This window comes from Camellia sinensis, chromosome 1 (genome assembly GCF_055761805.1).
Source record: "Camellia sinensis isolate YWXY chromosome 1, ASM5576180v1, whole genome shotgun sequence".
NCBI classification, from domain to species: domain Eukaryota; kingdom Viridiplantae; phylum Streptophyta; class Magnoliopsida; order Ericales; family Theaceae; genus Camellia; species Camellia sinensis.
Genome location: NC_138961.1, coordinates 109,850,247 through 109,868,885, shown reverse-complemented (window position 1 = coordinate 109,868,885; position 18,639 = coordinate 109,850,247). Strand labels below are relative to the sequence as shown.

The window sequence follows — 18,639 nt, the reverse complement described above, 5'->3', positions numbered from 1 at the left end:
ATTTCTTGTTTGTTCTTTTCTCGGTGTTGCAACAAGACAGGTTTTGCTAGGCCTAGGCTAGACGGCTAACTTCTTTTTGATAAAATGGCATAATCTTCCGATGTTGACCAATTTTCGGTGGTTTCCAAGACGCATGAAACTTCTATTTTGTTTTTTTTTATTTTAGTGTTTTGTGAGGTTTTTATTTTGTTGTAATATTTTCCTCCTCCCTCTCTAATTTGGTTTGTAATTATTCTTTCAAGTGTTGTAATAATTCTCCGCCCCGTTTCTTTCTATCCTATTCTTTTACTTGCTTTCCTTATTTGTGCATAAGCATCATATTTTTTTTTAATCATATCCATGCTTTGCATCCATGTTTCATGCACCTTAATTCAGCTAAGTTTGCATTTGTGGTTTTAATCAATTCCTATGTGATTATGTGCGTTACCTCATATTCTTGAGATAATTCACATGTCATATCTTAGAATTCAAATCTTTAGTTGCATTTCACGAGTGAATTGCATTAGAATTGTGTATATAAGATCATGCATAATTTTCTAACGTTGTTTTGTAGCTGTTTATACGTCGGTAAATATGTAAGTTTTTCATGCTTTAGTATCCCGCTTGTGTGTCTTTTGTTTACCATGTTTAAACATCTTACCATATGGCTACTTACTTACTTGATATAATTGTATGAATGTTGATGGATGAGGTTATGTTGCTTAATTTGGAATGATGTTGATTTTCATGATTGTAAACTTAATTTCTTTTAGTTGTACATCTTCAAAACTCTTTCAAAACATATGAAATCACGTTGTTCCAAAATGAATGGCATAGTCTATATTTGTATGCTTCACATAGTAACTTTTAAGATTTATTTAATAATCAGAATATAAACATATAAAGTTAATAAAACTCATATCATCGTTTAGTAGAGGCCAATCTTTAATCGGGTGAGCGGGGGTGCTCAATTAATAACCTTCCTCTCTCATACCTAAGGTTCTGAGCGAAGCATCTTTGGTTACAAGGAACAATGACCTTGGCACGAGTCACTGGTTTTCTAATTTTCTCAAAATGACTCTAAGATCTGGTGATGCAGTCCATTTCTGGCAATGGTTTTGCAATAAAATGGATTTTCTATAAAAGTTGCCAAATCTGGACTCTCATCTATGTTTTACATTGCACTCGTGAGACTAGATCAAACAAATAGAGGGCCCGAACTGTTTAACGCCCATGTCGGGCATGTGACAGTTTTTGGTGACTCTGTTGGGGATATTAAGAAACCTTGACTCGACCTCTATGATATGAATTTTATTTTCAATTATATATTCATTGCATTACATGTAATGGTGAACTTAAAGTTCCTGTGCTGCCCAGATTTTGGTGGGAGTGCAGGCAAACTTTTCGTGACACTATACCTATCTCTACGTTACTTTAGAGCCCTTGTGTTATACCTTTTTGAGATCTGTCAAAAAGGTAGTTATGCTATCTAAGGTTCTCAGATTTCCATGAGAGGCTATATTGACTCTTCTGATTTCCTGGGATCTTCATTGGTACCCAAAGGACTCTTTCATAGTGTCACCTTGATATTAACCCCTAGAGTAGAGCCAACATTATGCATATAGTGAGCTATAGTACCTTCCAAAATTAGGACAGGATGCTCTCCCATTTCTAGGATTTATGATATCTCTTGTTTGAATAGTGAAGCCTTAGATCAATTCAAAGCTAGGAGAGGGTAACCCTAGCCCCCATAGGGGTGTTTGTTCTCTTTCCTGTTATGTGTTATGTGCAATGTATGGGGATTCTCAAATTCAGATGAATGGTTCAGGTATTTCAGTTTGTGGGGTTTGAGTTCATTTTTTCAGTGTGATTTAGTAGTAATCAATGAACCGCCATGCTGCTGAAATTTGATTGGGGGTTCTGTTTTATTTTTGCAAGGTAGTTGGGCACCATAGTTTCAGAACAGTCAAATATACCCAAGTTCTGTGGACTCGCGTTGGTAGACTTTGTAAGACTACAGATTTGGTTTAAAGATAGCCAGTGTTAGTTTTTTTGCCACCGATCACACGAAGCAAAAGAACAAAAGCCGCATCAACTGTTTAGAGTACCCCTTCTTCACCAGCTAGATCATCCCCACTTAGTTTATCGGCATCATTGATGGCTCAAGTTCTGGAAAATATAGTGGACATATGTTGTTGGCCCTTCAACAAAGTTTGGCGTAATCTTCCCCGGGCCTTCACGTGACTGTTACAGGATTTCGGCCCCCAGTGGCTTATTTTCAAGTTTAAGTGTGAAAAAAGTGCCTTTTCCGACTTACTTTTCAAACCGGGAGTTCCGTGCTTGTTTTGAAAGTTCCATAAGTTACATTGGTCCTTCTCGAGGTGTTTGAGGTATTCCCCCCGCCTTCTCGTACTGTTACACAATTTTGGCCCCCAATGGCCTATTTTTAATCTTAAGTGCGATAAAAGTGTATTTTTTGACTTAGTTTTCAAACCGGGAGTCTCGTCCTAGTTTCGTAAGTTTCCACAACTTACATTGGTCTCTCTCGAGGTGTTTGATTACTTCCCGGGGCTTTCCCATGACTGTTACACGATTTTGGCCCCCTGATGGCCTATTTTTAAGCTTAAGTGTGAGAAAAGTGCCTTGTTGGATTTTGTCTTCAAACCGGGAGTCTCGTGTTAGTTCCGTAAGTTTCTACAACTTACATTGGTCCTTCCCGAGGTGTTTGAGGTGTTCCCCGGGACTTCTCGTGACTGTTACACGATGTTGGCCCCTAGTGGCCTATTTTCAAGATTTTTTTTTAGGTGAATAAGACATAAATAAAACAAGAAAATTTACATGATTACAAGGGGCAAACCCCAGGACCTAACACAAGAAACCAAACAAAAACAAAACCACACACACAGCAAAAGGAGGCGAAAAAACCAAAATAGCAAAACTAAAGCCCAACAACCTGTTCACCATCCATATGTACTAGAAAGTGAACAAGAGAATTAAATGATTGTAGCAGCCTAGAAAAAAGGAAAAAGAGCAAACCAATCATTTGATCCAGGAGCCTACGTCTTTGCCAAACAAAACCCCAGCTACTGTAGCACCCACCCAGATAGTTAAAAATGGCTTCTGTATTCGCAGGTTCAAGCACAAACAAGATAACCCAAAGAAAAAGTATAGGATTACCTACACAACCCGTAGGGATAGGAAGTAACACCCAAAACCCACCAGTTAACATCTTTACAAACCAGAACAAAACAAATTATTACAATATAGAAAATAAAGACGAGGAATTTCCACAATGACAATTCTCCACATAGACTGGCGCAGCATGCAGCCTGGTCCTTGTGTCTTCAAGACTCTAATCACAGCATACCAAAACAATAACAAGACCTCAACATCTAGAGATGGGATTTCACCACGGCAGACAATCCACACAGCACAACAGATCTGCCTATTGCACATAGTAGAAGGATTTGTCACCAGAAAAAAACTGCATTTGTTACCCAACATTACATAAATGACACCAAAATGTAGCATGCAAAGAAAACACACAATATTAGGTCTCACATCACTAAACCCACAATTTCGGAACTCATAACACACAGTAACAGCATCCTTAGCCTGCAAATACAGATGTACCATATATATATTCATTAGCTCAGAAACCATAAAAATAGTAGATGAACACTCATTCCTCACAGAATATCTTTAAGTATGGTCTCACACCACTCAACCCTCAGTTTAAGCACTCAAAATTAGCTCCATTTTCCACTGCACAAGAGAATATAATTAGATAAACACACATGTATGCTCACATTCACTTAACCCTCTTATAGTGATCTCACCACACTCAGCAGCCCTCCCATTCCTGTAGTATGGGGCTTCAAGATTGTGTTGGGCAGATTCCACTGAGTCATGTACCAATTATCTCCTGTAGATCTAGACAAATTTGTGATAGAGAGAATTCGACCCCTAATCATATGAATGATAGATTTAATAATCACCTCTTCAGGTTTGAGTTCTTTATGAAAAATTATATTGCTCCTTTCAAGCCAGATATGGTAAACAGAGCAAAGTAATGTGAGCTTAAGGATTATGGATCTCAAAGACTTGCCCTTTGTTTCTGTGACAGCAAAAGTCAGAATGTGTGGCCATTGGAGATTAGGCCAATTGACATTACATTTGCCTTTAAGAGTTTCCCAAATTCTAGCAGTGAAGATGCAATCGAAAAATAAATGGGAATGGCTCTCAGTAGAGTATTGACAGAAAGGGCAATTTGGGCTAGATGACAAGCCAAACAACTGCAAGCGATCCGCAGTATTTAATCACTCTTGAATAGCCATCCAAATAATAAAACTGACCCTAGGAATCATATGGGGCCCCCAAAGTAGATTATGCTAGGCCACAGTGTCAAATTTGCTTCTCCAGTAATTCCAGACAGATTTAATGGAGAAGACACCATCCGGGTTTAAGTGCCAAAAAGGTTGCTCACTTCTCGAGGAATTAGGTTTACAGCTACTGGGAGTAACTGAGATTAATTCTCTAATCTCCCAAGAATTAGGAATAGGCCACTTCCAGGAATTCTCATCCACAATCTGACTGACTTTTGCCTCACTATTGAGGCAAGAATCATACAGGATTCTATCACCATATCTATGAGGCCCAAATGGATGCCAATTATCATGCCACAGGAAAGTAGAATCACCTCTACCAATCTTATGCAATATAAGAGGAGAAACAGTATCCCTAAGAGATAATTGCTTCCTCCAGACCCAAGAAGGGTCATTAGGGACTTTGACCTTCCAAAAGCTCCTACCTTTAAATAAGTAGGACTTCAGCCTATTTTCAAGCTTAAGTGTGAACAAAGTGCCTTTTTCGACATAGTTTTCAAACCAGAAGTCCCGTGCTAGTTTCGTAAGTTTTAACAACTTACATTGGTCCCTCCAGAGATGTTTGATGTGTTCCTGGGGCCTTCTCGTGACTGTTACACGATCTTGGCCCCCGATGGCCTATTTTCAACCTTAAGTGTGAGAAAAATGGCTTTTTGGACTTATTTTTCAGACCGGGAGTCCCGTGATAGTTCCGTAAGCTTTCACAACTTACATTGGTCCCTCCCGAGGTTTCTGAGATGTTCTCTGGGCCTTCTCGTGACAGTTACAGGACTGTGGCCCCCGATGACCTATTTTCAACCTTAAGTGTGAAAAAAATACATTTTTTAACTTAGTTTTAGAATCGGGAGTCCCGTGCCAGTTCCGTAAGTTTTCACAACATACATTGGTCCCCCGCCCAAGGTGTTTGATATGTTCCTTGGGCCTTCTCGTGACTGTTACACGATTTTGTCCCCTGATGGCCTATTTTCAAGCTTAAGTGTGAGAAAAGTTCCTTTTTTGACTTAGTTTCCAAACCGAGAGTCCTGTGCTAGTTTCGTAAGTTTCCACAACTTACATTGGTCCCTCCCGAGGTGTTTGAGGACTTTGCCGGTCCATCTCGTGACTGTTACACGATTTTGGCCCCCGATGGCCTATTTTAAATGTTAATTGTGAAAAAAATGTCTTTTTCAACTTACTATTCAAACCGGAAGTCCCGTGATAATTCTGTAAGTTTCCAAGACTTACATTGGTCCCTCTCAAGGTGTTTGATGTGTTCCTGGGCCTTCTCGTGACTGTTACACGATTTTGGCCGCCGATGGTCTATTTTCAAGCTTAAGTGTGAGAAAAGTATCTTTTTGGACTTAGTTTTCAAATCAGGAGTCCCGTGCTAGTTCCGTAAGTTTTCACAACTTACATTGGTCCCTCCCGAGGTGTTTGAGGTGTGCCCCGGGACTTCCCGCGACTGTTACACGATTTTGGCCTCCGATGGCCTATTTTCAACCTTAAGTTTGAAAAAAGTCAATTTTTTTACTTAGTTTTCAAACCGAGGAGTCTCGTGCGAGTTCCATACACTGTGTTTGGTTTGAGTTTTCTGTATTAAGTTTTTTGAAAATTGACTTTTTTGGTTTTTGTATTTTTTTGTTTTTAGTGAATATTTTTTAAATTTTAAACATTTTTTTTACTTTTTTAGATGCACCTTACTTAGATGTATCTAAAAAGTAAAAAATTTGTGAAAAAATATTTTAAAAAATTAATAAATACATAAAAATACAAAAAATGTACTGAATTCTTGTATTTTTTTTGTATTTTTGGTATTTGGTGAATTTTTAAAAGATTTTTTTTATAATTTTTTTACTTTTTAGGTGTATATATGTTAGGTGTGTCTAAAAAGTAAAAAAATTGCTTAAAATATTAAAAAAATTCAGTAAAAACAAAAAAACATGGAAAATAAGAAATTAGAATTGTCTGAAAAGTGTTTTGGAAAACTGGAAACCAAGGAAGGTGATAAGTTTTCACAACTTATAATGCTCTCTCCCGAGGTGTTTGAGGTGTTCCACAGGCCTTCTCATGACTGTTACACTATTTTGGTCCCTGATGGCCTATTTCAAAACTCAAGTGTGAAAAAAGTGTCTTTTTTCAAATTACTTTTCAAATCGGAAGTCCCGTGCTAGTTTCATAAGTTTCCACAACTTACATTGGTCCCTCCCGAGATACTTGATGTGTTCCCGGGGCCATCTCGTGACTGTTACACGATTTTGGCCCCAGATGGCCTATTTTCAAGCTTAAGTGTGAGAAAAGTACCCTTTTGGACTTAGTTTTCAAACCGGGAGCCTCGTGCTAGTTCTGTAAGTTTCCAAAACTTATATTGGTTTCTCTTGAGGTGTTTGAGGTGTTGTGCAGTCCTTCTCGTGACTGTTACACGATTTTGGCCACCGATGGCCTATTTTCAACCTTAAGTGTGAAAAAAGTGTATTTTTTGACATAGCTTTCAAACCAGTAGTCCCGTGCCAGTTCCGTAAGTTTCCATAACTTACATTGGTCCCCCCCGAGGTGTTTGAGGTGTTCCCCTGGCCTTTTCGTAACTGTTTCACGATTTTGGCTCCCGAATGCCTATTTTCAAGCTTAAGTGTGAAAAAAGTGTCTTTTTCGACTTAGTTTTCAAACTGGGATTCCCGTACTAGTTCTGTAAGTTTCCACAACTTAGATAGGTCCCTTTCAATGTGTTTGAGGTGTTGCCCTGGCCTTCTCGTGACTGTTACACAATTTTGGCCCCCTATGGCCTATTTTCAAGCTTAAGTGTGAAAAAAGTTAATTTTTTGACATAGTTTTCAAACGGGGAGTCCCGCGCTAGTTTAGTAAGTTTTCATAACTTAAATTGGTCCATTCCGAGGTGTTTGATGTGTCCCTGGGCCTTCTCGTGACTGTAGCACGATTTTGGCCCCCGATGGCCTATTTTCAAGCTTAAGTGGGAAAAAAGTGCCCATTTGGATTTAGTTTTCAAATCAAGAGTCCCGTGCTAGTTCCGTAAGTTTCCACAACTTACATTGGTCCCTCCCGAGGTGTTTGTGGTGTTCCCCGAGACGTCTCATGACTATTACATGATTTTAGCTCCCGATGGCCTATTTTCAAGCTTAAGTGTGAAAAAAATGCCTTTTTTGACTTAGTTTTCAAACTGGAAGTCCTGCGCTAGTTTCGTAAGTTTCCACAACTTACATTGGTCCCTCTTGAGGTGTTTGATGTGTTATCGGGGCCTTCTCGTGACTGTTACACGATTTTGGCCCCCGATGGCCTATTTTCAAGCTTAAGTGTGAAAAAAATGGCTTTTTGGACTTAGTTTTCAAACCGAGAGTCCCGTGACAGTTTTGTATGTTTCCACAACCTTCATTGGTCTCTCCCGAGATGTTTAAGGTGTTCCCGGGACTTCTCATGATTGTTACACGATTTTGGCCCCTGATGGCCTCAAACTTAAGTTTGAAAAAAGTGCCTTCTTCAAGTTAGTTTTCATACCGGGAGTCCCGTGCTAGTTCGGTAAGTTTTCACAACTTACATTGGTCCCTCTCGAGGTGTTTGAGGTGTTCATCAGGCCTTCTCGTGCCTGTTACACAATTTTGGCCCCCGATGGCCTATTTTCAAACTTAAGTGTGAAAAAAAGTGTATTTTTTGACTTAGTTTTGAAACCGGTAGTCTCGTGCCAGTTTTATAAGTTTCCTTAACTTACATTGGTCCCTTCCGAGGTGTTTGAGGTGCGCCCCGGGCCTTCTCGTGACTGTTACACGATTTTTGCCTCCGATGGCCTATTTTCAAGCTTAAGTGTGAAAAAAATATATTTTTTGACATAGTTTTCAAATTGGGAGTCCCGTGCCAGTTCCGTAAGTTTTCACAACTTACATTGCTCCCTCCCGAGGTGTTTAAGTTATTCCCAGGCCTTCTCATGATTGTTACATGATTTTAGCCCCCGATTTCCTATTTTAAAGCTTAAGTGGGAAAAAACTACAGTTTTCGACTTAGTTTTCAAGCTAGGAGTCCCGTCCCCTAGTTCTGTAAGTTTCCACAACTTACATTGGTCACTCTCGAGGTGTTTGAGGTGTTTCACAGGCCTTCTCATGCTTGTTAAACAATTTTTTCCCCCGATGGCCTATTTTCAATCTTAAGTGTGTAAAAAGTGCATTTTTTGAGTTAGTTTTTAAGCCGGGAGTCTCATGCCAGTTCTGTAAGTTTCCAAACCTTACACCGCTCCCTCCCAATATGTTGTAATTGTTTCCCGAGCCTTCTCGTGACTGTTACACGATTTTTGCCTCCGATGGCTTATTTCAAGCTTAAGTCTGAAAAAAGTGCCTTTTTTGAGTTAGTTTTAAAACTGGGAGTCATGTGCTAATTTCGTAAGTTTCCACAACTTACATTGGTCCCTCCTGAGGTGTTTCAAGTGTTCCCCCGGCCTTCTCGTGACTGTTACACAATTTTGGCCCCGATGCCCTATTTTCAATCTTAAGTGTCATAAAAGTGCATTTTTTGACTTAGTTTTCAAACCGGGAGTCCCGTGCTAATTTCGTAATTTTCCATAACTTACATTGGTCCCTCCCGAGGTGTTTGATGTGTTCCCAGGGCTTTCTCGTGATTGTTACAAGATTTTGGCTCCCCGATGGCCTATTTTCAACTTAAGTTTGAGAAAAGTGCCTTTTTGGACTTAGTTTTTAAATCAGCAGTCTTGTGATAGTTCCATAAGTTTCAGCAACTTACATTGGTCCCTCCCGAGGTGTTTGAGGTGTTTCCTAGGATTTCTCGTGACTGTTACACGATTTTGGCCCCCGATGGCCTAGTTTCAAACTTAAGTGTGGAAAAAGTGCATTTTTTGACTTAGTTTTCAAACTGGGAGCCCCGTGCCAGTTCCGTAAGTTTTCACAACTTACATAGGTCCTTCCCGTGGTGTTTGTGATGTTCTCCAGGCCTTCTCGTAACTGTTACACGATTTTGGCCCCTGATGGCCTATTTTCAAGCTTAAGTGTGAAAAAAAGTTCATTTTTCGACTTAGTTTTTAAACTGGGAGTCCCGTGCTTGTTCCGTAAGTTTTCACAACTTACATTGCTCCCTTCCGAGGTGTTTGAGGTGTTCACCGAGCCTTCTTGTGACTGTTATAGGATTTTGGCCCCCTAATGGCCTATTTTTAACCTTAAGTGTGAAAAAAATGTATTTTTTTGACTTAGTTTTCAAACCGGGAGTCTCGTGCTAGTTCCATTAGTTTCGACAACTTACATTGGTCCTTCCAAGGTGTTTGAGTTGTTCCCGGGGCTTTGTTGTGACTCTTACAAGATTTTGGCCCCCGATGGCCTATTTTCAACCTTAAGTGTGAAAAAATACATTTTTTGACTTAGTTTTCAAACCAATAGTCTCGTGCCAGTTCTGTAAGTTTCCACAACTTACAATGCTCCCTCCCAAGGTGTTCGAGGTGTTCCCCGAGCCTTCTCGTGACTGTTACACAGTTTGGGACCCCGATGGACTATTTTCAAGCTTAAGTGTGAAAAAAGTGCATTTTCCACTTAGTTTTCAAACTGGGAGTCCCGTGCTAGTTCTATAAGTTTCCACAACTTACATCGGTTCCTGTTGAGGTGTTCGCGGTGTTCCCTAGGCCTTCTCATGACTGTTAACTGATTTTGGCCCACTTAAGTTAAAAACAAATAGTGGTCTAAGATATTTTGTTTAAGCTATTTTGTACCATGCAACAAAATAGCTAAGCCTAAACCTAAGCCTAAGACCTTGAGCTGTAACCTGAGCTGAGGCTGCAACTATAGCTTAAGTTGCGCCTTGAATTTGTTGAACTGTGTGTTAATCCTCTTCATTTTGCTTTGCTTTTCATTTTCATAGGAATAGGTCATATCAAACCTCAGCACAATAGTTTCCGTACCAATATGTGTGCCTTTCTTTTCAGTCATACAACATGATAAGAGAGGTTTGAAACATAGGGACATGAGCATTTTGAGATAAAGGAACCAAACTCTGTCAACTTTAATAGCGTAGTCATAAGTTAAGTCCTTGTCCCAATGTTTATGTCCCTTTTTTCACACCTCTCTCTTAACTATACAACATGATAAGAGAGGTTTAGAGATATAAGAATTTATGGACAAAGTAACCAAACTCACCCTAACAATGTAGTCCCGACTTGTATGGTACAAGTCTCACAACTATGGAATCACTCTTTTGTCACAATGGGAGGTAATTTTGACACATCTGATATGTTCTATTTGATTTATGGGAATGAGATAGAATGAAATTCAATGGAATATAATGATCATTCTTTAAACTCTACTATTGAATGATCATTCAATTTGATAACTGTTGATTACAATTGTAATGTATTTTTTATTATTTTTTTAATCAATTAAGCATGAGAATAAACATTTTAATAGAATGATCATTTCATTCCAATGAATTAAACACTACCTACAAAAATTGTGTAGAAAAAAGTTTGCTTCCTGCATAACTTCCTATTTTAATGGCAGTTGCATCGGGGTTTTAATCGCCAATTTGTTTATAAAATAAAAAATAGTCTAAAAACCACGTATCAACAATGAAAGATTGAGTTCTAGAGAGAGAGGGACGAGAGCTTCAGTCTTTAGGTGATTCCTGGCCAAGTTTCGATGATGATCCAACAACCTTTTTCACACTTTTAAAATGTAGATTTACACTTCTAGAATGTAGATCTAGACTTTTTATGTTAGGAATAGGGAGTTTTGTGATATTCCCTTTGTTTCCTACATAGATTTTTAGTTTTCGGCAATATGATTAGGGAATATGACCGGCTTGTTGAAGCCGTAGCACATGTCGTGATCATGATAGAGGCGACGGAGGAGATGAGGCAAAAACTAAAGAGGTCAGGTTATACGGAGTCCATTTTTTTAGGGAAATTTGGCCATAAACCCATCTTATCTTCATTTTCTTGTTAAAAAAAAATAAATTATCCTTTTAAAACCCCCTCATAATTATAAAGTCTTGTATAAAGGACAAAATTTATTATTTAAATATTTTATCTGACTATTATACCCTCATCTAGATCTTCAATTCGATCACGATGATCTCACCACTGTGGTGCTCAGATCTCATATCTTCGCTCTTTTTTTTTTTTTTTCTCTCTCTCTCTCTCTCTCTCTCTCTCATCTCTTGTTCATCTCAGTCGGTCTCTCTTTCCAACTCCATCGTCTCCCCTCCTCCGCTGTCGTCTCTTTCCTCAGATTGCGTCAGATTTGAGATCTCCACCTCACGTTAGACTTGAGATCTTAATCTTACTCTTCTGTTCAAACTCAAAAGTCTTACTTTCTCTCTCCTTATATACATATATATTAATATGTTCAAACCTTTGCCTATGATTTTAGGAGTGGAGATGGTGAAGTGAAGGAACATGAGAGCTCTATTATGCCTAGCAATGGGGTTCAATGCATGATGAATGATTATATGAGCTATGCAAGCTTTGATCTGTTTGAGATGGAGAACATTGGTGTGATTGGGTTTGGAACGTATAGAGAGTGAACAAAAATGCATATCAATTGGCTTCTTTTTTTTCTTTTTTTGTTTATTTGTTCATAGATCTAAAAGTAAAATTTGACTTTGGTTTATTCATTTAGTATGCATTTTATTTTTTGTAATAGTAAAATTTTACTCTGGTTAAAAACATGTTGATTTGCTTAACGATATAAAATTTTACTTTGAATCATAATAAATTTTACTCTAATTCAGAGTAAATTTTACTCTAAAATACATTGTGAAGATGGCTTTACTGGAGAGTTATATATATATATATGTGAGGGTAGTATAGTAAAATAAACAAGGTTTAAAATATTAGGGGATTTTGAAAGGATCTAGATAATTTTTTGTCCTTTTAAAAGACAAATTAGACAGTGAGGGGTCTATCACCAAGTTCCCTTTTTTATTTTTTTGTTCTTGTACTCTGTTTTTCTTTTAATTTATTGCCTCTCAACAAAAAAACAAAAAGAAAAATTAAATAAATAAATAAATAAATCAAAGGTATGGCTTCATTCCCTCACAAATTTAAGATTTTTTTGTTTTTTTGTGGTAATATAGCAGTGATATTAGTGATATAGCATCACTATCTAATAATTGTTTGTTATTTGTTCTCCTATGTAAATGTGGCAACATAGTTACAGGGTTCTCACAAATATATGTAAGTTATGATTTCTCAATTATTTATGGATTAACTTAAGTATGTTTGTGAAAACTTACATGATTTTGTGAGGTAATTTATGTATATTTTTTAGAATATGCAAGTGCATATGGTATGCACTTAGACACTTAAAAATTGCCCGTAAAACGAATCGAGGATCATAAGATTTTATTTTCAATGTAAAGTAAATAAAAAATTAACAATAATGATAATGTATGTTAAATAATTTGAAAAATATTAAAGAAAAAAGATAAATTTGATATAATATATTTTATGTTAATATAAATTAGAGAAAATGTTTGGAGAAAGAGTTTATAGTCAAAAATTTAAATAAATATATACATATATAATAAAAAAATAATAGGAACATGATCGTAGTATGATTTATGACTAAGATTATAATTACTTTAAGATACTGCAAAATTTAAGATTCTAATGTGCAATCCAAGATTGTTTGGCCTAACTTAAATCATTGAATCATGAGATTTTAAGATCCAAATCATGATTTTAACAACAATAGTTTATGAAAGGCAAATGAATCAGAATGTTATGGCTCATATCTTTGTGGAGTAAAAATAAAAATTCAATGCAACGGTGATATTACGTTATTCACAACACTAGTATCATTAGCTAATAATAAACCTATGGTAGGGATGCGATTTTGTGAGCTAACTTATATATATTCATGAAAATTTATGCAAATACATACGGTATGCACCTTGCACACCCAAACACCACTACAACAAAACTAACTATTTACGGCATCATATTTACTCGCATTAAATGCATGTCGTACTTAGTACATTCTACGACATTTTTTTTTTGTAAGCCGTTAATGTTTTGTCAATAACAGCATGCATACCATGTAAGTTGTTAATTCATATATTTATGGCATGCAAAAGTATGCCGTAAAAAATATATGTTTTCACAATTTACAAAAAAAAAAAAAACTGATTCTCTAGAGAGCATATGCATGTGTCAATCTAAAACTTACGCCATACTCTCTCTCATTTTAGATCCATACTTGTTTTTGTCCCAAACCCTCTCATTCTCTAGAGAAATTATATTTTAATTATAAATAATAAAAACAAAATTCTAGGTGTTCTTAGATATTTATAAATTCAAGATGTTTTTTTACCAAATTATATTTTAATAATAAATAATAATAAAAAAATTCTACATGTTCTTAGATATTTATAAATTTCTAGTAAATATGACAGTTTTTTTTATTTTTTCCCCCAATAAACTAGATATTCTATTTATAATCTACATTTTTTTAATACAAAAATAATTTATAAACTCATACTTGAAATCTTTTTATCTACAATTTTTTCCTTCAATTTTTATTTATTTTTATTTTTTAGGCAAAGGATTGAACAAAGCACTTGGAAAGTTTCTATGGTAGCACACATGCATCATTCTCATACCCCCCTCCCCTCTCTCTCTCCCCATCGGCGTCTCACACAAACACACGAGTGCCACCACCAACCACTGTTCCTCCGATTCAGAAACATGAACGCATCTTTGGCATTTGGAGTTTGATTCCCCTCCATAAATCCGCCGCTGCCGCCATTGGCCTTGGCATCTTCGACGACAAATTTCTTCTATGGCGAGGTCGTTCGATTTCGATTTCTTTGTGAGTTCGATTCATCGTCTCTCTCTTTACACTTTGTTTCTTTACATATATAAATCAATCGTATACAATTTTTTATTTGTCTGATTATTTTCTTAACTGATTATTTTCTCCATAAATCGTTTTGTAATTTATGATTATTTTCTTAACTGATCTGTAGTTTAAATTACACAAATCCAGATCTCTCCTCTCTCATTCACCAGGTAACTAATTCGTACTTTTAGAGAGAGAAATGAAATAGCAATTTCATATTTGATCAAACATTGGTTTGGAGGAAATCGAAACACTTAGATTTGTCTAAAATTGTTGTGTTTTGTTGCTTTGTTTCTATATTGATTCACTGAACTACATCATTCTTTCCTGTGGTTGAAGAAAACTCAACCTCAATTTTTTAAATATTAACTATAAGAATCTACAACCTTTTGCAATTGCATTCATGTGGCTTAAAATCAAAATCTTCTAGTTGATGTGATCTTTTCTTCCTCACTGGACATAATAATGAAAATAATGATAAAACTGATGCAGGGAAGGGTAATAATACCCTATAATTTTTTTTTATCACGAATAGTTATTCAAAGTCTTTCTAGTTCCTCCCTCCCATAAAACACTAAAATGTGTCCAAAATATTTTTATTAAGAAACAGATTCATACATACATCCAGTGTGACCTCATCTATTAGCAAATATATGAATATGTAATATTTAAATGATTGTTACTCTTACCCCGTAGTTGTATAATTACACTTTGAAATTTGATTTTAGTTTTCAAAATTACAAATGAGGAACAATTTTGATTTTTGACAATTTTGATTTTTGAATACCTTTCATTGGAAGTTGACTCATTTATTGGTGGGATTTTTTAATTTCCTTTATAATGATGATCATAATGTTTTTGATTGATATATTTTATGAGAAACAATATTGCAAGTTTTTCACAAGTTAACAGAATAAACAATGTGGCTCTCAAATTATAAGACTAGTTTTGTTTGTGAGAGCATATGCATGTGTCAATCTAATAGGCTAATTCAATCATGTGATAGTTTATTTTGTTTTTGCTATTTTTCTAATCAGTTAGTTCTTAAGTGTTTACACTTGCCTTTCGTTTTAATTTCTCTCTTTATAAATATGTTTTTTTTTTTTTTTTGTTTTTAAAGGTTTGGGCAATCACAGACTCCAAACGACAAGGATTTCTAGGCTTTAAGGAGTTCATTACTACGATTCAGGTTGTACTTTGTGAGCTATTTCTTGTGTTTTTGTTAACAAATTGGTAGAGATATGACATTTGTTTTATTGTTACAATGACAGTTGGTGTCTCTAGCATAGATAGGACATGAATTAAACAAAGATCTCCTTAAAGTGACGGGTAATTAGATTTAGTATGCAAGTGGTATTTAGTATTTGAGCAGCATATGCTACTAGATAACTTCTCTTTTTACTTTTGATGTATAAGCTTAGGTTTTTTATTCATCTGATTAGTGTTTGATTTTTGGATATACTCTTGTAGATGAGGCTTGTCTCTTGTTGAGTTCAGGGTTCATGCTTTAACACTTCCAGTACATTGTTACTTTGATATTTGACTTAAGTTGATGTGATTTTCTTGTTTTACTTTTACAGATGACAGAGAGGTTATAAAACCACCATTGATGGAAGGTTTGGATGACTTGTTAGCAGTAAGTAGTCCTATTATTTATTCTTTTTATAGTTACTTCAAAGGAGACTTTTAGTTCCATTGACCTTTTATTGGTGCTCCTCTTCCTCCAGAAGCATAAGGGTTCTAAAAGCAATGACAATTATGAGGCAAATGGTTAGTACAAATTCTCATATTTTGACATAAAAATGACATTGTTTCAAATCATTTAAAATATTTTTTTGATGTCAATGTAGGAAGTACTATGCTACAACCATCTTTGTCAGTAAATTTGTTTATATCAAAATCTACCAAGAAGGTAATAATTTTTTTATTATTACAATAATCAAAAACAAATATCTCACCAACCCACTTCCCTACCTAAAAAATACTATTACATATCAAATAGACACATGGATTAGAAAAAAAATTAAAAAAAAATCCTGATAGTAACACTCGACCATAATCACGACTTGCATTTGCCAAACAATATTTTCTTATTTTAAAACACAAAATAATAGAATTAACATTAATTAATACACTTAAAATCTACAAATTTAAAAACAAAAAAAATCTACAAATTCACACATTGTTGTTTTGACATTTTTGAGTGCTTTGCTTTGGTGGTCAAAATATTCAAAGTACTTATGTTGTTTTGACATTTTTGAGTGCTTTGTTTTGGTGGTCAAAATATTCAAAGTACTTATGAGATTGAAGACGTTACTTGGTAATTTTAAAATATTATCATATGATATTTTAAATTAAGGATCTTGTAAACACGTGTGTTTAGGGCATATATTAAGAATGTTTACAAAAGTAAATATTTGATATTACACATAATTTGTACATAATATATATTTAAAAAAAATTTATAAAAAAAATCTTTAATTTGATGTGATTAATTTATGAGAAAATTACATTGGTGGTCCTTACATTTTGCCTATCATTTTAGTCCATCCATTTTCAATTGGCTCAATTTTGACCTTTAATTTTAAAATTTGTGTCATTTTGGTCCGATTGATAATGCTGTTATTGTTTTTTATGGAAAATAATCATTGAATTAGTTGAGTTTAATTTACTAAATTTAGTAAATTTATAATTTTACTCAAAAAATATGATAGATGCACTTATATGCATATTTTTCAAAAAAAAATATTAAGAGTTATAATCAATTGGACTAAATTAAAATAAAATTATAAATTCAGGATCAAAATCAAACAAATTAAAATTATGGAGATCAAAACAACACAAAAATCAAATTACAAGGATTATTGTCGCAATTTGCTCTTAATTTATACATTGAATTCAATTCATGACTTTTTGAAGTTAATATTTTAAAATTTTAAGAAAAAAATATGTAAAAAATAACAATTAGTAATTAAATTAATAATTAATGTGTTTTACAAATACTAATTAGTTATTAATTAATTTGTTTTACCAGTTCGAGGACAGGAAGGGCCAGGCTACCTGCGAGTCGTAATCGACCACCGATCCCAAATGGTACCCCAAGGGAGGAGAAGGGGAACATCCAATGGTTCAGCTTCAATCTGACTAGCCAAAAACACACATGAGCCATCGATTGTTTGTATAAATCATCCTCATCAATACCAAGACCAAAACCAAAGGCAAGACCCGTTTAGAATGAATCTAGCCTAATATTCGACTCACAGAGAGAGGGCCTTTTGTTTCTCTCTCTCTCTCTCTCTCTCTCAGTGTGGGATTGTAAGAGGAGAGTATGAACAGGAGGGGTAAGTAAGTAAGAGAGAGAGTGGGGTTGTAAGAGGAGAGGAGAGATGTGCCTATATATATATGAACACGAGGGGTAAGTAAGAGAGAGAGAGAGAGAAAGAGAGAGAGAGAGAGAGAGAGCATACAAGCAAGCAGCACAAGGCAAAGCTAATTCTCTCTCAGTAAGGTGAGGATGGATTTTCTCTTTTGTCTACTGATTTGTTTTTATGCTTTGGTTTTAGTTGAAATTTTGTGATCTATCTTGTACTAACTAATCTTCCTTTCAAAATCACTACTTTTAATTGCTATCTTATTAACAGTGTTAAGGGTTTTGGATTGCAATGCATTATGCTCCTATTCTTGCTATTTGTGTCTTGATTGATCTCAAGACTCTAAACCTAAAGTTGTAAACTGGTTTTGGAATAAATAAATAAATAAATAAATAAAAACCAAAAGTTACGCTTCTTTTAGGATTTAAATTTGGTTAATCCATCTTGCTTTCTCAATTCAATTCATTATCTGTCTCTAAACGTTCTTATTTCGCTGAAGTTACTTGATCTTTGTTAACAAGTTTTAATCTTGCTAGATCTCATGGGATTTTTCTCTCATGGTTGTTTGTTTGGATGTTTTTCTGTAACGCCCTCAAAATACACAATAAATATGATCCAAAGCATACATAATTAGTAACATAAATAAGAGTAAATAAGAAAGTTTAATATAAATAAATGTCCTATTGGCTTACACTTTTCCAAACCTTGACTTAGTTACAACAAAAGTGAGCTTCGCTCATTACATCTTAAGCCCTTGGCTTTACAAAAATATATAATCAAAATAAAAAGCTCTTGCTCTAGAAAATCTTTCCAATGCTATTGCCTTGGTGGAGGCATTCCATCATTACCTGAAAATGTTTTTCCCAAATAGGGTGAACCACAACCCAGTAGGAATCATCTAACACAATATATAAAGTTTAGCAGAGATATAAGTACAAAGTGCATAAACAATGCTTGTAGTAAAACTTTTCACAACTTTATATACTCATAATATATCAATTCGATGTCTTAATCCATTTACTTTCAATTCATATTCCGTTCACTTATCTGTCTCAATTCATGAGTCAATTTCGTTATTTCTCAACAACC

At 35.2% G+C, this 18,639-nt stretch overlaps 1 long non-coding RNA gene across 3 annotated transcripts; it reads left to right on the top strand.

Annotated features, from left to right (window-relative positions):
- Nucleotides 1-13,529: 13,529 nt before the first annotated feature.
- LOC145796611 (uncharacterized) lies at nt 13,530-17,979 on the top strand. 3 transcript variants are annotated; one of them, XR_014337099.1, is made up of 7 exons: nt 13,530-14,149; nt 15,300-15,368; nt 15,451-15,508; nt 15,760-15,815; nt 15,907-15,949; nt 16,030-16,091; nt 17,214-17,979. It is a non-coding gene; the product is annotated as an uncharacterized LOC145796611 (long non-coding RNA). The 3 variants fall into 3 exon arrangements; XR_014337097.1 differs by lacking the exon at nt 15,451-15,508 and adding an exon at nt 14,307-14,349 and having other exon boundaries at nt 13,878-14,149; nt 17,214-17,771; XR_014337098.1 differs by lacking the exon at nt 15,451-15,508 and having other exon boundaries at nt 14,064-14,149; nt 17,214-17,771.
- Nucleotides 17,980-18,639: the final 660 nt, after the last annotated feature.